This window comes from Salvia hispanica, chromosome 2 (assembly GCF_029641045.1).
Source record: "Salvia hispanica isolate PSC_SH4W2 chromosome 2, Shi_PSC_v1, whole genome shotgun sequence".
NCBI lineage: Eukaryota > Viridiplantae > Streptophyta > Magnoliopsida > Lamiales > Lamiaceae > Salvia > Salvia hispanica.
This window is the reverse complement of record NC_142693.1, coordinates 45,397,142-45,418,273: the sequence shown is the minus strand read 5'-3', so window position 1 is coordinate 45,418,273 and position 21,132 is coordinate 45,397,142. Positions and strand designations below refer to the sequence as shown.

General features: G+C 33.4%; 1 long non-coding RNA gene across 5 annotated transcripts; it reads right to left on the bottom strand.

Annotated features, from left to right (window-relative positions):
• Nucleotides 1-3,020: 3,020 nt before the first annotated feature.
• On the bottom strand, nt 3,021-9,494 carry LOC148932507 (uncharacterized). Of its 5 annotated transcripts, none has more exons than XR_016135950.1 (8): nt 8,979-9,494; nt 8,249-8,310; nt 7,628-7,707; nt 7,443-7,510; nt 7,248-7,316; nt 7,070-7,157; nt 3,759-3,941; nt 3,021-3,265 (listed from the first exon to the last, which is right to left on the bottom strand). It is a non-coding gene; the product is annotated as an uncharacterized LOC148932507 (long non-coding RNA). The 5 variants fall into 5 exon arrangements; XR_016135951.1 differs by having other exon boundaries at nt 7,443-7,505; XR_016135947.1 differs by lacking the exon at nt 8,249-8,310 and having other exon boundaries at nt 8,979-9,493.
• Between the last annotated feature and the right edge of the window lie 11,638 nt (nt 9,495-21,132).

The window sequence follows — 21,132 nt, the reverse complement described above, 5'->3', positions numbered from 1 at the left end:
CAAAAAAACTATAAAACTAGTCCTTTTTTACTAGTAATAAATCAAATCAATCTCTATATTTTATTTTACTATAACAATTTTGCATATTTTATAATCCTTCGGTCTCTACTAATTTGAATTGTATTCACTTTTGAAATGTCCTAATTAAATTGAGTCATTTTATTTATGATAAAAAAAATATCCAATCATTCTTACTTTATTTCATCATATATTTTATTCATCTTTGATACTTATTATTCTTTCTAACTTTTGAATACAGTTTCTTAATTATTTTTACCTAAAAGTTTTAACTCAGTTAGATTAGAACGGAAGAGGTACACTATTAAGATTATTTTAGTAAAGCAGTATAAAAGTTGTGGAAAAAATAACACTGCATAATGTGTGAAGAAGCAAACAAAAGTTATAGAGGTTTCAATCATTTTGCAAGTCTACAATAAAGTAGGAGAAAAGTCACGGTAAAAGTTTATTTTGTTTTTTTTACCACTGTTGTGGCTTCGGTCGATGGAAGCTGACGTGTAGATTAATGTATTTTCTATGTGCCCACGATTTCCGCAAAGATACGAATATCAGAAACAGTTGTAATTTCAACATAACTTTTCTCTTTAAATATTAGACAAAAGAATTTACTCCTCTAATCCCATTCAATATCTCATATTTGAGTAGTTCAGATTTTAAAAAATTATTTGACTTAGTTAATAAAAGTGAGTATAAAAAGTTAATGGAATGTGGAATCTACTTTTATATAGTGTATCCGTCCATAAAAAATAGTCTCATTTTGCTATTTCGGAATGTCTACAAAAATACTCTCATTTCTAAAAATAAAAAATTTATCTCTCATCCTTTACCATCTTTTTCTCTTCTGTTTCATACTTTATTCATTTTTTTCTTCATATTTCTCTTGTTTTATCTATTTTTTTCTCTTTCTCTCTTACTTTACTAATTTCTCAATAAAATATGTGTCAACACACAAATAAAACTATTTTCAGTGGAAAGAGGTTTTATGTGAGTGAGAATAAGTTAGTATCTTACTTTACTAATTATGCATTAAAAATTATATCAATCCTAAAAGATCTATTTGTATGAAACGAAGGGACTATGAAAACTTTAATGACTAGAGAGAGTAATGTTTTCCAACTAAGACCACAATTTGCGGTTGATAAAATTTTGTTGGTACGGAGAAGTAGCAGTGTAGGGGATGTACTCAAAGTTACTACTCCATTTGTCCGTCACTAGGAGTCTCATTTCTTGATAGCACAAGTTTTAAGAAATGTTAAGAAAAATGGGTGAAAAAAAGTTAGTGGAATAAGGGTCCCACTTATATATATTATAACCTCCGTTCCCCAAATTTTGACACACTTTTAAAGTATTGGTTTTATAATAAAATGTGAGTAGGAATGAGTTAGTGGAATATGAGCTCCACTACCAAAAATAGTAAAAAGTGAAGTGTGTCAAATTTTCAGGGACGGACCGAAATAGTCAAAATTTGGGGAACGAAGGTAGTAATTTTTAAATGAAATATGAGTGGAATGAGTTAGTGGAAGGTGAGACCCTATTACCATTTATGGTAAAAATGAACCGGGATTCCTATTCAAAATGAAAAAACGGAACTCCTATTCACGGACGGAGGGAGTAGTATATTTCATTACTTTATTACTTAAATATAAGTAGGATGTTACTATTGAAGAATATCAAATTCATTTTTACTTTGTTTACAATTCATTACTCCCGCCGTCCCTGATTAAGAGTCACACGTTGACTGGACATGAGTTTTAAGAAATGTAAAGAAAAGTTAGTTGAAAAAGTTAGTGAAATGTGAGACCTATTTTTTTATATCGGTTTTATAATAAAATGTGAGTGAATTGAGTTAGTGGAATATGTGAGACCTACTTACTATTTATGGTAAAAATGAAGTGTGACTCTTAATTGGGGACGGACCGAAATGAAAAAATGTGATCTTAATCGGGGACGGAGGGAGTATAAAATATTCAGATTTAAAATAAATTAAGTGATATTAAAAAAGTGACCTAAATTATTTTTACTTCGTTTATAATGATCATTTTAAATATTACATAATTCAAATTCCTTTTTTAATTTAATTCATATCCCGCATTTAAATATCTAAATTATTTTTACTTCGTTTATAATGATCATTTTAAAGATTACATAATTTAAATTCCTTTTTTAATTTAATTCATTTCCCACATTTAAATATCTAATATCCATTGATTAATTAAGTTTTTTCGCTATCTTTATATAATTAGTAGTACTACTACTAATTTTTTCCAAAGAGTGATCGGGTTTTGACTACCCTTGTGTATTGTACAGTACTTCCTCCATCTATTCAAAGTATGAATTGATTTAGTCTGTTTTTAAAAGTATGAACTTTCTGATTTTGAAATTTTTTTTGTCTTTAATGAAGTGAGACTCATTCTCCACTAGTTATATTTTAATTATTATTTTTTTTCATCTTTTTTATTTTACCAATTATATATTAAAACTCATGTTAAACCAAATATTCATATTTTTCAGGAACGAAAAAAATATTTATTTCTCTTAGAAAAATATTAACTCCAGCATAGCAAAATACCCGCTAACCAATACGTGACATGATATTTGGTTGCCAAAAACTCACATATTGACAATTAAAGCATATGACTGAAAAAAGTATTAATGCTCAAAATCAATTACGTAAAGAAATAAATAATTATTTAGACCTTGTATTTGGTTTAATAAAAATAAGTGTTTATTTTACCGTGATACATTTAGTGTTATATCATCTTCTAATGTCATTAGTTATCCAAAGAGGAACATTCTATATTTTTTCTATTTTATTCAATATTTTTGCTTTTTTATTTTTTAATTTGACATGTTCTATTTCTTGCAAAATATTCTTTCATGGTGTAATTAGGTACAAAATTCTATTTTTAAATACATATTATATGAAGGAATCTATCAATATATAAAGTGGCATTTTTTTGGACTGCAACCTGTCAACGTTTTTGGCAGGTAAGTGTCATATGTTTTCTATTTTTTTAAAAATAATTTTTGTAGGCTTTAAAAATTCATTTTTTGAGTTGCAGGCTTCTCTTTGCACACAATAGATCCAGTCTACTATGCGTTGCAGCCTTGTAGGTGTGTATAGGTTGTAGTATTCTATTACTACTATCTATTACAAAATCTATTTATTCTATTACAAAAACTATTTTTGAAATGAGAGAGGAAGTTGTCAGTGATCCATTGGTCTCTTTCCAATGAGATGTTGTCCCTGATAATAAATACAAAAGCAATGTTAGGAATCATAAAAATATATTGTTTGGAGTATATAATTTCGAAATAATATGTGTAATAGTATAATTTTTGTATGCAAAAAGTGCATAATAGTATAAATTTTTGTATGCAAAAAGTGCAGACTTATTGAATACAACTATATGAATATTCCCCCACTTTTTTTTCTTGGAACAAAAAGGAAACCCAATTAAATTCAATATTTTTCCATGGAAACAATTTAGTCATATCTGACAGTTAAAATATAAAATAGAAATATATCTAATCTGAAAAATAGTATAATAATATTCAAGATCTTTAATTTAATTCCGAAATACTAACAATTTAACTCTAGGTGAATATGGTCTGAAAAAGCAGAATTGGGTGATTTAATTTTATCATGTATAATAATCTATATGCATCTGTTAAGGTGATATACAACAACTACATCTCTGAGCCAATTTGGATTCATATCTAAAGAGAGAATTTGATACCTTTTCCATTTTGTGTTGATGACTAGAGTAGCGTTTAGGCACCCACGCCTGCCACATTATCCGTGCTCTCTTTGTGGATTGTGGCGTTCCAGTTCTCTAGGACTCTCTCTCTCCTTATTCTGCAGAGTGAGAGGCGGCTCCTTTATTTAAGGGTTTGTATTGTGTCACAGCTGAATGAGTCACCTATATACACAAGAGTAAGTTAGTAATATAATAGATGAAATGGGCTTTATATGAAGTTATATGATTCTGAACTTTATGAAATTAAATGGGCCGAGCTATACCAAATTTTTCCAGTAATTTAAATGACCTATATCAATGTATGTTTATAAAATTATAATTATAATTTTAACTTTTTTGCATATTATTCTTAAAGGCCTTTTAGTGAATGTTATTAACTGATCCAATATTTATATTTATTATATGGCAGGTTCTTTGATGATTGTGCTTTTCTTGGGAACCTACACTTTTTAACCGATTCGTCGCGCTGGCCGATCGGCTAGCCGAACCATTGGAGTCGGCGAGGGCGAAATCGGCCAGCGCTTCAGCGTGGGTTGGCCGATCGCTCGGCGCTGGCCGAAGCGCTAGCCGATCGGCTAGCCGCCATTGTGGCGGCCCGATCGGCCAACGCCAATTTTTTTTTTTTTTTAAAACCTATATAAACGCGATTTTCGTTTCATTTTCATTTGCACCACTTGTTTTAATGAGTTTTCTCTCTCTCTAACTTTCTGTACAAGAGCATCATCGAGCGATGGATCACAACAACGAGTCCAGTCCAGCGACGAGTGGATCTCAGACTCCCATAGTACCTGTGGAATAAGGATGGGGGCAGATGGGCCCGGGGTTTAACATCCCTTGGAATCAGATGATGGGAATGATGGCCGGTGCACCGGGAGGGGGGGCGATGGGGGAGAACCAGGTGGGTATGCCGTGGGGGATGTCGGGCGGCGGGCAATCAGCACCCGGGTGGGGGGTATGCCCCAGATGCAGCAGCAGATGATGCTGCAGCAGATGATGGGGATGATGTGACAGGACGGGATGCATCACGGTATGCATCCCGGGATGCAGAGGGGGTGCAGGGGTCCCGGGAGGGGACACGGTATATCGGCCCTCGCTTGATTTTTTGATGGCTTCGTCTCACACGTCGACCCTAGTGGAGACGCAGTTCTCTGGCGATGATCTTCTGTCATTGCATGATATCGGGATCGATCTCGGGGAAAATGATACTCCCGTTCCAGCGAGGCGGGCCGCGCCGAAGAAGAAGACGAGGGGGAAGGCCAAGGCGGTCGGGGAGTCATCGCAGCCCGCTGTTGACGACACCCCTGGCCGGAGGAAATGGACGGATGATGAGTACGCCGGGGTGGCCAGAGGGTGGTTGGAGGTGTGCAACGATCCGCTGGTTGCGAACAACCAGCGGATCGTCAACATGTAGGCGAAGATCAGAGCTGCCTAGAGGAGGCACTGCCCGCACGGGAAGGACTTCAGCCCGGAGAAGGTCCGGAAAGGGTGGGAGCGCACCAGGGCCGCTGTGGGCCGTTTTGCGAATTTGTACGCCAACGCCCTCCATCAGCTCGGTAGTGGGCAGAATGAGGACGACGCCCGGAGGATCGCCGTGAGTCAGTTCTCCTTGGCGGGGAAGTAGGGATCGCCGGAGGATCGCCTGGGAGTGCTTCTTGTTGCTGAAGGACTCCGAGAAGTTCCGGGCGGGGTGCGACGCTGGGTGGCCGAAGAAGCAACGACTGAACTATAGCGGTGACTACAGCGGCAGCAGCGGCGGATCCCACGACCTTCCCCCGGATGCTGAGGAATTTCCATCCCCTCCTTCATTTACTGGTCGCCCCCGCCCGATTGGACAGACGCGGGCACAGCGGGCTGTGAGGGGCGGATCCCCCTTATCGCCCCGCGAGGTCCAGTCCTCCGCCCTCCCACCCGCCCCACTCGAGTACACTCTCCATTCGCGTATCTATACGCGGTATCAGATGTACAAGGTCTTCCAAGAGTGGAGGGCCGCCACTGACCCCATGGAGAAGATGTTTCTTCACGAGATGCTCGAGAGCATGCGGGTTGATTTGGAAATCACGAGGGCACGGCTAGCGGGTTCCGACGTGGGCTCAGATACCACTGGCGGCGGCGGCAGCGGCGGCGGCGACGGCGATGAGGAGTAGAGAGTGGCGGGGCTCGTGTGTTGAAGCCCTTTTTTTTTTATAAAAATCATGTACTTCTTTTTTTTTTAATCTTTGTACTTTTTTTTAATGGAATGGATTATTTTTCCCGTATATGTCTCGTAAATTTAATTCCGTATTTTAATCGTAATTTTAATTCCGTAAATGTAGTATATTTTGAATTATTTTTATTGCGGCCGGCCTATGGCTGGCCTAAATCTGATGTGGCAGGTGGATTTTTAGTGTTGTTGACGTGGCAGGGGAGAGAATGGCTGGCCTAAGAACCATTGGAGATGCTCTAACAATTGAAAATCACTTATCAAGCTCTCTCTACCTAAATCACTCAACAAGCTCTCTCCACCTAAATCACTCAAACATTATCAGCCAAAAAGAATACATCGGTTTCTTTGAACATTCTTCCCTCCATTCTTCTCCATTTACAGTTCTTCATGCATTTCTTTCTTATTCTGTCTTTTACTATTTCTAAATGTTCATTAGCTCCTATATAAAGTCATTTACCACCATTAGATAATACTACCTCTGTCCCTGAAAATTTGATACATATTACCATTTCGGTCCGTCCCTAAAAATTTGATACACTTCACTTTTACCATTTTTGGTAGTGGACCCCATATTCCACTAACTCATTCCTACTCACATTTTATTATAAAACTAATACTTTAAAAGTAGGACCCACATCCCACCAACTTTTTCAACTCATTTTCCATTACATTTCTTAAAACCCGTGTTGGGTCAAAGTGTAGCAAATTTTGGGGGATGGAGGTAGTATTTGCAGGAGGATGACCTATTTTTAAATGTTATTTGCCTTTGAATGATATTTGCAGGAAGATGATCTGTATCTCTTATCAAGCTCTCTCAACCTAATTAAATCACTCTTAACATTATCAGCTAAAAAGATTACTTCGGTTTCTTTGAACATTCTTCCCTCCATTCTTCTTCATTTATGTTCTTGCATTTCGTTGTTTTTCTGTCTTTTACTATATTTAAATGTTCATTAGCTCTAATATAAAGTCATTTACCTTCTTTAAATGATATTTGCAGGAGGATCATCTGTCTCTCATATGTTTATACTAACATGTTTATATAGAATTCATTTTTTAATGCTCCAATTTCAGAAAAAGTTCATACCTTTAATCTGCCATAGCATCCACTGCTATCTTATTTTTCTTCCTGTCGTGGCCCCTTCATGATGTCTGTTCTTTTTTATCATCTCCTGCTAATAGAATATAAATTGCATTTTTTTCATTTACTATTCTTTGTGCATTTCAGAAAAAAGTTTGTACCATTAATCTGTAATATTATTTACCTCATCCAGTATCAGGATTTAATTTGGCTTGAATGTATGATGCTTTTTGTTATTGTTGGAGATCATTTCCTGCATAAACCATGGATATTATGGTTTATCTTGATAGAGAAAGATCTTCATGTGCTGTTGGTTATTGCTGTAATTCCAATGATTTTTAAATAGGTTTGAATTCAGTTTAATTAGATTATTGATTACCTCATGAATATTTGTCTTAACTTTGCTTTCATTATCTGCCACCGCTATTTTTGAGATCAGTCCCTGCACTAAGTAATTAGATTAAGTTTCTGTCTCAGATTTTCTTCAAGAACTCCTGTTTTAAAATGCATAAACTTCATAATGATTAAACCCAGCCAAGGAAGAACCATAGAGAAAATGCTTACCTCAAATCCAAGAGAGCTTTTATCCCTATCTATGACCATATACTGCAGAGTTCTTCCTTCTCCATCGTCGACAGTAGTCACTGTAAATCATAGTTAAAGTACATTTAGCAACCAACCAAAGCTAAATCACACATACACAATTAAATACAATCATGTAATACACAAACTCACACCTTTGAAGAAACAAATGTTGAATATGGATTCCATTGTTGACACTTAATATATCACCTAATTTCTAACCCTTTTTATTTATTGATGTGCAGTTAGTTAGCATCTTCGAGACCCTTGGGAGAACAGGTTTTATCATAGTTATAAGCCCAGCTAAGATACCTAAACTCAGTATATGCCCTCTTATGAACTTTTATTGAAAAGTCATCTCAGTATAAACTGAAAGGTCATCTTGGTTAATGTGATTTTCAAAAGAGTAAAATTTGAAGTTTTCCCATAATGAAGTAGTCCTCAGTGGTTTCTTAAATTTACTACTATTCTTTATACATTATCTTCTTTCAGTTACTTGATTCACATATTCCTCCTGAAGCAATGAAGAAGTTAGAAATCTTAAATACTTAAGAGTTATGCATCTCAACTGTTAACAGTTTGAAATTCAGGTAAATAATATACCTTGCAACGGTCTTACTATTGTCCTCATTTTTCTTCAAAACTTTAGTTATACCTTTTTTTTCCTGGCACTTGATAATCACCATCAGACTAAAACCTTAAATATATATACACTATGCAATGATTTTTACAGATTAAGCTTGACAAGGTATTTAACTTATTTTATTATATCCTTAACATGAATTCTTTGATCCTCTTTTTCAATTTTAAAGCCCTCTCCAATTCTTTGAACAGTTGCACTCTGCTTTGTTCTTCAGCACAACCAAAAGATTTTTCTTTGTTGACCAATTTTTAGCATCTTCAGAAGCCAGCTAAATATAAGCAAATTAGTATGATGTATATGCATTTAGAACAATAAAAGTAGAGAACTAGATAAGCCTGTTAGAAATTTTATAAGCTTTTCACTCCAAATTTCTCTTGAATAAGTTATCAATCTTTCTTTGTTAATTTTACTGCCAAAGCCTTCACCTTGGAATGATAAGGCAACATGCAACATGCAAAAATATTTGGAGCAAATTTATAAAGGCAAACTAATCAAAGCGAAAGAAAACAGCCGAACCAAAGAGTTTAAAAATATAATTTGCATCTCTAGGGCTGAACTTAAATGAAAAAAAACACCATCATTCACTAATCTGCAGAAATCACTACCCATCAACGAAATTTGAACGCAAAAAATCAGTGTGGGATTAACGGGCCAAGATATGGATTAACACAGAGATAGAGCATCCATTACCTGATTCTTGCTGGCCAGTGGCGGCAAAGAGTTTTTAACTTTATCTTATTGCTGTTGGAGACGGTGTAAGGAGGAGCTATGCAGTGGGTTCGGTGAGGGTTTTGAATTAGCCGATTCGGAATTTTAAAAGCTGAAGTGGCGAATCAGCAGGAGACGACGGATTCACGGTTCCGGGGGGCTATGTAATTTTTACCGATTTTGCGTAGGGTTTGTAGAAATCGAATAGGTGCGTCTGTTGTAGTCGTGGATTGGAATCAAGGTTATGTTATCCGGGTGGTAGTGTTATCGCCGTTTTGGAATGGGATGGAGTCGTCGGCCAGCCGTTATTGTTTCGGTGTGGGATGGAGCTAGGGTTTGATCAAATCGAAACGGTTTGCCTCGCCGACTCATCCACCGTGTCCCAGATCGCATCGTCGGCGACTGAAAGTGGGGAGGAGTCGTCGCGTCGTCGTTTCGAGCATTTGGTGAAGGCAGAGAGATTAGGGTTTTGTCGGTGGGCGGCGCACTAAGCGAAAGAATTTGGTATTTATATGGTCTATTTATGTTCAATTATTTCTAATGTAAGTTAATTAGATTTATTTTAGATAAACAGTCTAGGTTATAACTTAAGTCAGATTTCTTTAAATTGTTGTAGTACTATTAATTTCTATTACATTTATTTGTTTTGGGTCGTTTTAATGGATCAAGGAAATTTGGCAGGCTTGTATTAATATGTGTATACAATGGGCCACACTTTCATTTTATTTGCAGCCCAATATTGTTATTTCTGAAAAATCATTTTCTTTGGTGTTGTAATTTTATATAATATAATTGCTTTGTAAATTTCTTAATTATTCCCTATATTTGATTTGTTTTTATAATTTAAATATAATTAATTTAATCATTTGTAATTTACTTCTATTTTATTAATATTAAGTTTTATTTTTTGTAATTGATGTGGGTGGATATGTTGATCCCTTACTTATAAATGGACACATGGTTAATTAGCGTAGTTCGTCTAATTTGAGTGAAACTAATTTGGATTTGTCGAATTTGATTCAAGGTGAAGGTATTTTTGCACTTTTTTTCTTTTTTATTTCAATATTTAACTTTATTTAATTTTATATTTTCAACGGCGTCAATTTTCTTTGGCTGTGTTATATGCAATGATGTTTAATAAAATTCTTTTTGTGTACATTTTATGTTTGTTTATAATATTTTGAATACTCTTTATAATTAGTTTATTTTTTATTTTCATTCTACATTCTTTATTTTAATATATTTTGCTCTGGAATATTTTAATCTACTTCGCCGTTAACTAAATAAACTACTACTCCCCGTGTACCCATTTTATTTATGAGTTTTATATTTTCAGTCGGTTCCTAATTAAATCTTTCACTTTGTTTTTACTACTTTTAGTGATGGACATATATTCAACTAATTCAATTCGTGTACATAATAGTATAAAACTAATATGAAAAAATTATAATTCATACGCCACTAATTTTTATAACACACTTTTTTTTATATTATTCAAAACCTGTATCAGGTCAAAATAAAGCACTAATAAACTTTTATTTCTTATTGAGAAAATATCCTTAATAAAAAAGGAGTAAGCTGTTGACTTTTAAGCTTTGAGCCTCTTCATTCATTCATTCAGAATTAAAAGTAGTTTGGCCCTCTCAGTTATAAATTCGAAAATCCATTAATTATTTAACTATATACCTTGAACTATCTTATTATATTTATTATATAAAAGTTATTTTCTTCTTCATTTTATCATACTACTAAATAAATAAATTGAATGTAAGTATGAATCACATTCTATTTCATCGTTGCATTTTATTTGTCATTTTAAATTTACCTTCTTCTTTGAGTGTTTATTATTTTTTAAAATGTATAGTTATCTTATTTTAGAAGGTAAATAAGAAATATATTTTTCAATTTATCTTTCCTTTTTAAGGGGGTGATGCCATGATGTTGTTATATTTAGTTCTCAATTCTATCTTCTTATTATTCGTTTTTTAAAAATATTTGGGCCGTAGTTTGAAGATTTTAGTTTGTGGGGATGAGAATGATAGTAGAAGTGATTCTACTTTTAATGTTGTTTACAAAGAAGTCTTTCAAAATGTATGAATTACTGGTGTCAGATAGATGTTTGTAACGATTTTGTTGAAAAGATGTTTGAATTCAATGTTTTGTTTATAGTGAACTATTTATTTTTTAAATAATTTTATTTATTTACTTTGGTATTTAGTATTACTCAATCTTTTGTTTGTATATCCTAACTTCTATTTCTTTCCCTCATTGTTACAGTGGATTGATAGATGTAGAAGGAGAAGCATGTTTTTTAAATCTTTATAATCTTATGAATACAAAAGTGAAATAGTTTCTATTCTTGATTTGTAATATGTTTTTACATTTTTTTTATATATTTTTTATTTTGATTTAATTCATTTTAAATATTTTTTTATTTTTTGAAAATCACTTGGCCCGTGCATAGCACGGGTGGTAAAACTAGTAATATATTGTACTTGACTTATCTAGTAAAAGTTGTCTCTGTTTTTCAATTTTATATTTCTGTTTTTTACAAAATATTTCTTTTTAGTAGTAGTATTATAATGTACTACAAAATTATATATTATAGATTTGTATTATATAATGAAATAAAATTGCTACATATTGACTTATTTAGTAAAAATTGAAAATGTTTATTATTTTGAAAAATAAATACTATCTATGTAACGCCCCGCTTTTTCGAACCCTAATTTTTGTGACGTGGAAATTTTGCATTAAATGCTTTTAATGCTATGATATGTGGAATTAATTGATGCGTGAATTAATTGCAATATTCTATGTGACCTAATTGCGATTTTGAGTTGAGATTGAGTTGAATGGTCAACTTGTTGAATATGTGACGTGGCTATTGAATAGTCAACATTGTGGAAAATATGACGTGACCGTGGAATGGTCAAAGTCGTTTGAAAATGTGAAGTGGAGATGATTTTCGAAAAATGTGGATATTTTGATGTGGGAGGAAATAATATTTGTGGTGAATTATTATCCTAAGGGATGAGTGAGAATTTAATAGGAGCATTTTATTTAAGTATGTGGAATTTTCGACCCTCCTATTTATTGGAAAGAAATCCTATTTTTCTTGGATTTAATTATTGCTTGGGATAATTATCCAAATTAAATCTAAAGTCCGATTATTCCTTTTATTTGATGAAAATTTCGAAATCTATGTTATTCCTAGAGGGATTTTCGAAATTCCCTTATTATGGGAGAAGGGATTATTTTATTATATTATTTGATCCCTTATTGATTCTCTTCCATAATTTAAATTCAAATATCCTAACATATCTTGCCAAATCTAAGAAGATCTTACCATATCCTAATTTAATTAGGATTTTTAATTAAATCCCTTTGAAAGGCTCAAATCACACGCCACTTTCCTATTAAATTGGGGAGACTTTTTATTATTATTCTTGCTCCGTGATATTTTATTCTACTCCGTGAAATATTCAAATTTAAATCAAAAGCTATTAAAATAGCTTGAAATTCGAAAACCCCCTATTTCTCAACTATAATAACGCCACTTCCCCAACAAATCTCTCCCAAATCTTTATTATTTAATTATTGGAGTATATCTTGCACTCTATAAATAAGAGGAGAGAAATCAAAACCCTAGCACTACAGAAACCGTCCCCCACTCTCCCAACTTTCGGTCTCTCTCTTTCTCCCACTCTCTCAAATTTTTCTTATACTTTCTCCATTAATTCTTCATCTTTTGGAGAAGAATTGAAGCTGCAATTCAAGAATTCATTGAAGAATCAAGATTCTACTTGTTTCTACCGTTTGTTTTTGCAAGAAAAGGTACTTCTATTATTAATCTTCTCTTCTTCTACCGATTAATCGGTGTTTCTGAGTCCACATGCATTTAGAACGAGTGAAGGGGAAATTAATCGGTGAATTTGGATGCATGGATGTGAGTGTGTGTGTGTGGCCGAGTGTGTGTGTGTGTGTGTGCATGCCTCGGTAGGCGTGCACATGTGTGTGGTGTGTGTGCGTGTGTTGTGTGGAGAAAAGCACTCATGCGTGACACGAATCGATGTTAAATCTGGAGTTGTTGTGTGATAAAAACGATATGATAATCGTACTTTGAGTTTGATTGTTGATTTTGAAAATAATCGAAGGGAAAAGGGAAACGAGAGATCATGCATAATTTTAATCTATGATTTGAGACTTATTTGAAAAAAATATGAACTAAAGGTGATAGTTCGCGTTCCCGGTGGGATATCAAGAAGAAGTGCATTTTTGTTGAACTCGAAAGAAATCGAGGTGGGCTTTATTCTAAACTCTCTTCTATATGCAAATATATGATGTTGGAGAAATAAGGGTGGATTAAACTGTTATGCCATGCCTATGAATTATTTTGGATATTGTGTGTGCCTGATGCCTAGATTGTGAGTACGCTCCATTAGGCTACAATGGCTATGATTAAACGCATTCGAGTCTGAGTATGGGCCGCAAACCTACCAGGCTGTGTACACGGTGGGATCGGGAGCCGTCCTTGCTAGTCGGCCGGTCTCGTGGGCGAAAGATGTGGCCACACTTTCGTCGCACTATGAAATGATGATTGATGAGAAAATGGGAGATATTATTTGACTGGCCAGTCCATGAAATATTTTGTGATACTCGATGCTTATCTTTATATAAATGTAAAACCTCGAGTTCACTATGGTAAGGGTGGCATAACTATAAAATGTTTTGGCATGAGTCCACTGAGTATGTTTAAAATACTCAGTCCTGCATGTGTTTTCCCTATGTGCAGGTTGAGCGGCGATGGGCGGTCGGTGGTGTTGAGAAGATTGAATCGAATAAAATGGATGTTTGGAACTATAAGTGTAGTCGTGTCTTCATACATGGCTCCGCTTTCTCTTGATATGCTTCCGCTGAATATTTTTGAACTTGTTATCTTTGGTTATGGTGAACTTAATTCTTTGTTTTGGATTGAGGGGAATTATTGCGTTTGTTGGATTTATGCTAAACCTTTGACTTTTGAGCCTAATCTATTAAGTCTTGATTCTCGTAAGTTAGCCGTTGACTTATTGCCTTGATCTTCATTAATTGCTAGGGTAAATCTCTTTAATTGAAACCCTAGTCTCTGTTCTTGTTGTTTTTAAGTTCGCCTAAGTAGCAGTCGCTGCATTTATTATACCCTAGAAATGTCGGGCTGTTACAATCTATATAATTCCGGACTTCGATAAGATTAAATGGGTAAATATATAATATACTCCCCCTGTCCATTAAAAATAGACATAGTTATGTATGATATGGGTTTTAATGTGAAATTAGTAAAAAGAGAGAATTAGTTTTAGTAAATTATTAGTTCTACCGTCATTGTACTCCATCCGTCCCAACTTAATTATCACTCTTGGAGTGGGCACGTTTCCATATTTAGAAATTAGTCTAATTTTTGTGGACGTCCCAAAATGATAAAACTTATCTATTTTTTGTGGACTGAGGAAGTATGTAAATTTATTTTAAAACTATTCTTTTTATTCTTATAAAATATTAGTAGTATTTGATAAATTTGTTTTATCATTTAACACACCCTCTGCTCTTTCTTTCCCCTTACATTTCTATATTTCTTGAAACTCCTTATAGCCTATTCTGTAACATTTTCCAGCGAAACGAACACGGATTCTGAAAATTTAAAGATGACAGAGAAATGAATAATAAAGTAGGAAAGGAAGAAGATAGAGAGATGAAGAGAGAATATTTAAGTAAGAGAGAATGAAGGTTGTTGCTTTTTTCCAAAATAGGACTTAGCTATAGTGGGACAATCCAAAAAGAAATACGACTCGACTACGAAGGGACAGAGAGAGTACTTAACAATTTGAATTAAACCGATGAAAGAAGATATGATAACTTTGAGTCAGTTCCCTTCTCTTCTCAACATATATATGTATTCCCTCTGTCTCTAAATAGTTCAAACATTTTTTTTACATAAAATTTATAACTTGATGAGTTAAAGATTAAATGAGAGAATAAAATTAGAGAAAAAAAAAATGAGAGGATTTAGTTTTTGCCACAGAAAAGAAAATGAGTCAACTCCTTGGAATGCAAGAAGTACTATTTGTTTTAAAACCTCAATACATGTTGTGAACGTATATGCAAAATTCGGTCTAATTGCACAACCCAAAATCAAAACACAGAGGTAATTTTTATAAAACACAGAAGTCGTTTTTATTTCGTATCTTATTCATTTAAAAAAAATGAATTTTAAAAGTATGGAAAAAATCAAAATCCACATTTTCTAAAATAAACTAAAAATGACGTTTCAACATAATGCATTAAATCTTGATCACAATCTTATAATATAGCTGAATTCATAATATGATAATAGTATAATTCGAAATGAAAAACTCTGATTTGATCAAACAAGAAGAAAAACATGTCTAGAAAAGCATATTAATGATGTTGTGAACATTGCTCATACCACTTCATTTAAAAGGATCAAACTGGTCTCCTCCTCCACCGCCGCCACCGCCGCCGCGATACAGCCCCACAAAGTAATCCCTCATCTGCGATATCTCCAAATAGTTGGCAACGTCAACAGCAGGCGGCGAGGGCACATAGCCATCCCCCGCGGGCAAGCGAGCCATTTGAGGAGGCGGCGGCTGCGGCTGGTGCGTGGCCGGGCGTGGCGGGGGGCAGCAGTCTTGTTGGGCGCGGTGTTTGTTTATGAAGACAGTGAGGGGCTCGACGTAGTTGCTGAGGCCGAGTCCCTCCATGGCTGCAACGACGTCGTTTGGGGTGACCGTGCGGCGGTACTCGCGGTGGCATCGCTCGTTGGCTTCGTTGGTGATGAAGGAGATGAACTCCGAGACGCATTCTTGGATCGTCTCCTTGGCGTCGTCCGCGACCTTTGCATGGTCAGGGAGGACGCGACGCATGATGCGCGTCAGGGTCGCGATCGGCATGTATTGATCGGGATCACGCTTCATATCTGCATCTGCATAAAAAAAGGATTGTTATATTTTTGTGTATTTGAAGTTATATAGAAAATAACAAAATTAGTTTTGATATTAGTAATTTGTATGATGTTAGCAATAGATTTTAAAGTATCCGAATCAATACAAAAATACACTACTCTCTCCGTCCCGCTCTAAGTGACGATATCTTTCTTTTTGGATATCTCATCCTAAATGACATATTTTTAAATATAGAAACATCACTCTCTCTTACTTTATTTTTCTACTTTACTCACAAAACAACACTATATAAAATATCGTGTCGAATTAGAAATGTTCTACTTAGAATGAGACCGGAGTAAAACATAACCAATAATGTTAATGTGGAGAAGACAAAATGATGCTTACATAACATATATGTACGTTTTGAAAGGTCTCGCACTATAATAAAACTAATTTCCATTCAAGAACTTAGAACTTTTAATAATGTATACTCCCTTCGTCTTTCAATACGTGTCACTTTAACCCGATGCGGGTTTAAGAAATTTAATAGAAAGTGGGTTGCAAAAGTTAGTAGAATGCAGGTCGCACTTTTATAATAAAATGTGAGTGAGAATGAGTTGATACATTGTGAAGTCCACTATCAAAAGTGGTAAAAATGAAGTGGGACGACTAATATGGGACGGACCAAAATGAAAAACTAGGACACATAATGAGGATGGATGGAGTATTAAAATTATTAACACAAAGACATAACTTTATCAATACATGTAAATTTAAATATCAACACAAAGACATAAGTATATCAACAGTCTTATTTATGTTGATGTCCTTATATCTTTGTGTTGATAATTTTTACATACAAAATTAAAAAAAAAAATATAGTTTATGGATTAGAAATTAGTTAACATTTGATAATAACCCTGTAAATAATAATCCCTAATATAAATAATTATAATTATAAACTAACAAAGTGAAATAGTCAATAAAACAAAGAAAATCCTAATTTGATAGTCAATCCAAAAGGTTGCAAAATATCCTTCCACATCCAAGTTTATGTCTTTTTTATAAAGTAAGAGAGAATGAGAAAATGTCTCTCCAAATGTAATTAGACTATATTTCTAAGAAACGGATAAAAAAGAAAATTCAGTTATTTCTATAAGACGGGGGAAGTATTCAATAATAGCATGTAAGTTATTGACGACGCTAATGATACCCTTATAACTTTTATTCAAAATTGGTATGTAAGTTATTGTATAGAACACAACGTGCGAATATAATAACTTTTCTATTCCATAATGGCATATAAGTTATTGTACCTCGCTTGCTCCGACTATTTTCTCATTAAAGGTAGAAACACTCTTACAACACCCCTCAAGTTGACCTAGTAATGTTTGTAGTAACAAATTTATGATTGCAAGGTAGAGATTTTGAATTTACAATATGAATTAGTTTCCACAGTTCTAAAGATTCACAATTTCGAGTTAAGTACATGTAGGCAATTTAATTTGTTTCTCTCTCTATTTCGAGAATGCAATTTCATGTACTCATTTATGGCTAAATTACAGTTTATACAATTCGGCTCAAGATGATTTTATTCATATTTATAAAATTTGTCGGTATATGTTAACCCAAAAATAACAACTTGACCCATATAACACAAATCAAAATACAAAGGCATAGTTTAAAGGAAATCAGTTGAAAGACACACATAATAAATTTATTGAATAGTTTTCATAACGTTTTGAAAATATAAAACCATAATGTGGTTCGTTTTGTGTTATAGAGAATCTATATTATATTTGCATATAACGTAAATCTATTGCTGTTTGAAGAAAATAGAAATGCAAACGTGATATTCCATAAGCGTACTTTTTTCTCATTTGTTCGATTAAGGAGTTTATCTACTGAACAAAATAATGTTATGAATTTCATGTATTCTAATTCCTAACACCACTTAAATAACATTTAAACAAATGAAATAATAAAATTCCAAAGAATTTACAATAAAACAAAAACCCAATACATTAAAAATAAAAAGGAATGCAGAACATATTTCGTCACAAGATGGATTACTGAAAGGATAAATCCTAAAATGTAATCATGAAAATTTGAGCTTATAACACATTTGTCCAAATATTAGGGCAGAGAAAGAAAAGTTAAGCACTATTACGTACCAGAGAGTGAATTAGAGCTTCCACCTCTCTCCATCTTCGATTGTAGTTCTTGATTGTATGTTCTTCTTTCTTTCTACTTATCTGCCTCCTACTTTTGAAACAATTGAGGGAAAACGAGGATTAGTGGTGTTTATATGTGTGGTGATATAAAGGGACAATGGAGACAAATTAATTATTACTCCTATATCAATTTTGTCAGAAGAAAATGTGTGTATGGTGATATTTATTACTCATTCTATCCGCGATCAAGAGTCTTGGAATTTTTAAAATTCTAAATGAAAGTGAGGTGAAAAAAGATAATATGAGATGTTTGAGTCCTATTTTTATATAATTTTCCTTCTACTCTTAGTGAAACATTTCTCATTTGACACAAGATTTTATATAGTTTTGTTTTATGAGTTAAGTGAGGAGAATAAAATAACAGAGAAAATAAGTAAGAGAATGACATTTCAATTTAAACGAATGTGTCATTTATAGTGGAACATCCCAAAAAGTAAAATGTGTCACTTAGAGGGAGACAACTGGTATATTAGTTTTATAATAAGATGTTAAGTAGAATGAATAAGTGGAATGTATGACTTATTTACCATTTATAGTAAAACTGAATCATGATTCATAATCGCTGACAGACTAAAGTGAAAAATCGAGACTCCTAATCCTAGACGAAGGAATCAAAATTAGGCATGAGCGCAAATTTATTTTTCGTATTAATGATATTAGTTGTCATATTTATGACATTATTGTCGTGTTTTAGTATTAAATAATATAATAATTTTTCTCAAATTCAAAAGGCGATTTCCACGCTCCTAGGGTCCCACGCCCCGGTCAGATATAGTAGTGAGAGCGCAAATTTATTTTCGTATTAATGATAGTAATTGTGATATTTATGACATTATTATTGTGTTTAAGTATTAAATGCTACTCCTCTGTCTCAATGATGATGATTCATGTTAGGATTGGTATACTAAAAAACATATGTTGCTCGGATATAATTGCTTGTATACAATAAACACTGCACTCTATTTTTAACCTAAGGCGAGAAGAAGTAATTTTATTGCATTGGTGTTTGTTTATGCATTTATAAAATATTTTCTCAAACATTTAAATGTTTAAGTAAACAAGTCTAATTATTCTGCATAGTAGACTAGTCGTGAACGACGTTCATGATGGGGTTGGTAGCGGAAGAACAAATAAATCAAACAAATTCTATCAGCGTAATTATCACATGTATCATGCTCAAAACTAGAACTAAAACGTGCTTTTGATTAATTGAAACCTAAACATGCTTTTCTACGGAGAGGATTTAATATCTTCTCGATTCTCCAAAGAATCGTAGATTGCTCGCTACTTCTCCACGTGATAATCTTCAAAGAAATCGGCGCCTCCTAGAGAGGGACGAAAATTATGAGTATTAGTGTGTTCTATCTCTCCTTTATTCTCCTATTTATACTAAGTTACATATTGGGCCCAGTCAGAATTTATGAAGGTTTGGATGCAGGCCACCTCCATATGACTTTTATCTAATTAAATTGAACCTACAATTTAATTAAAGCTCTAATTGGAACATTATTATCAGTCACTACAGTAATAATGTTGTATCACCTATCCAAATTCGAATTACAATAATAAAAGTTATTTCTCGCGCTAAAAAAAGTAAATGTGCATTAATTAATCAATGTCTGCTATAAACTTAATTAATTAATATCTTGTTAACTCCAAAAGTGGAATCAACAAGAAATGTTTATTTATTATTCATGGAATAATTAAATTCCAACTAGCTAGGTTCCGAATAATAAAACATTGTTTCGAGCTCCCCTTGAGGACATTATCAAACAAGACTTACCAGACGTGCGTTAACAATCCTAGCACCGCTAGATATTAATCACCACTACCCAAGATATCAGAGTTATTTGGTTATGAAAAACTCGTATCATACCATTTGATAAGTCAAAGTAATGCATAATCAGTACCATATGGTCAATGCTAAATATATTGATTAAGAAATGATTGTTTATCAAGACCTCGTCTTTAAGTAACTGTAGATCCATTCAGTGTTATATCACACCAATGTCATCTTATTTCAGTAAGACTTAGAATTATAGCAACATTTCAAGACAGGTGGTCAAAGCCTATCTGGGTAGTGAAATTCAAGGGAAATTAATCCTCTGATGTGGTGGGTTCACAGCAGGGGCTCCTGTGCCGTGAACGTCACCGTTTTATCCCATTTTTTCAATCCAAACTTCCAACTATCGCTGCAGTAACCAATCCACATTATTGCAGCCCAAATATCAATGATTTAAATTAATTACTCTACTCTATTGTCACACGCCCCTGCTGATGAAATCATATTTATTTAATATTTTGTTGAATAGTGTTTTAGTTAATATGATAATTTGTTGAATATTACTCTAATTTTTAGCACTCCTTCCGTTTCATAATAGTGGAGTCATTTTATCATTTTGATACGTTCTATAGTATTGGAGTCATTTTTCTTTTTAATAAAAAAGTTAACATATTTCTTCTCTCTTACTTTATTCTCTTTCCATCTCTCTATTTTTTACTTTTCCTACTTATCCTTCCTTTTTCTTAACGTTTTTTTCTTAAATTGCATGCTAAAAAAAATGCATCCACTGCTATTAAATGGAGAGAGTACTACGTTATCATTTAAAACTATTTAACTAGTAGTAGAATTATTTAAATCATAATTAGAGCATATTGATTGCAACATGGGTTTATCAATTACAATTCTAATTTGTTTTTGACTAAAAATTAATCAAATTTGAAAATTCATTTAATATTTAAATTTAGGGATAATTGTTAATAAATCATAATTTTAGTTAAATTTTGGCCAATTCCCTCCTAAAATCTCATGCAGACTAAGAAATGTGTCACTTAGCCGGAACGAAGGGAGCACTAAAAATTAGAGTAATATTAAAAAAAAACTATTATTATTATTATTATTAAAAATACTATTCAACAAAATATTAAATAAATATATGATTTCATCAGCAGCAGTGT